General features: G+C 37.9%; 1 pseudogene; it reads left to right on the top strand.

Annotated features, from left to right (window-relative positions):
* Nucleotides 1–987, top strand: part of LOC114025133 — a 32,692-nt pseudogene that overhangs the window by 16,150 nt on the left and 15,555 nt on the right.

Genomic DNA, 987 nt, shown 5'->3' with positions numbered 1-987 from the left:
GTTCAGAAAAACCTGGAAAACGTGGATGAATTGATATAAAGCGAAGTGAGCAGAACCAAGAAAGAATTTATACAATAATAACACCATCATAAAGACAAATGACTTTGAAAGACTCAAAGTCTCATATCTATGCCATGATCAGCCATGATTTTAGAGGCTGGATCTATGCTCTCTGCCTCCTGAGAAAGACGTGATAGATTCAAGATGTAGAATGAAACTTACATTTTTGGACTTTAAAACTATGGCAATTTGTTTGGCTTGACTGTTCATATTTGTCGAGAGGTGTTGAGTGGTAGGGAGAGAAAAATAAATGCTTCCCTATTGAAGATGTAATAAAATGAAAAAATAAAATGAATTCTATAATTCAGGCTTTCCTGATTCTCACTGGCTTCCAGGAGGTACAGTGGGTAGACTTGGGATCAGGAAGACCTGAATTTGAATCCTACCTTAGAAGATGACTAGCTCTGTGGCCCTGGGCAAGGCACTTAATCTTCCCTAGACTCAGTTTTCTCCTCTGTAAAATGGTGGCATTTGACTTGGCCTCCAAATTGCTTTCCAGATTTAAGTCTGTGACTCTATTAACCTCCACCTCCACCTATTCCCTATTACTTGAGACCAGTGGATTTTATTTTTTTATACTCACCGAAGAAACAAATGTGATTCTCACATTTAGAGAATTATAAATTTAATAAAATATGACTTGCCTGCGTTGACTACAAATAAAATTTCTTTTGGGATTTGAGAAGCAAATAATTTTTATTTTCAATGCAGAATTGATTCCCCCACCAAATTAATGAAACTAGGACCTTAATAATATTCTTGAACATGATGGCAGAGCATTTTTCGAAGCCATGTCTACTAAACTAGCTAGGTGGCACAGTGGATAGAGTGCTGGACCTGGAGTCAGGAGGACCTGAATTCCAATTCAGCAACAGACACTTAGCAATTCTAAGACCTTGATTGAGCAAGTCACTTGGCCTCTGGCCA

The sequence above is a fragment of the Vombatus ursinus genome, unplaced genomic scaffold, assembly GCF_900497805.2.
Source record: "Vombatus ursinus unplaced genomic scaffold, bare-nosed wombat genome assembly UNPS02014827.1, whole genome shotgun sequence".
Lineage (NCBI taxonomy): Eukaryota > Metazoa > Chordata > Mammalia > Diprotodontia > Vombatidae > Vombatus > Vombatus ursinus.
The sequence above is the reverse complement of the archived record's forward strand: the minus strand, read 5'-3'. Positions and strand labels throughout refer to the sequence as shown.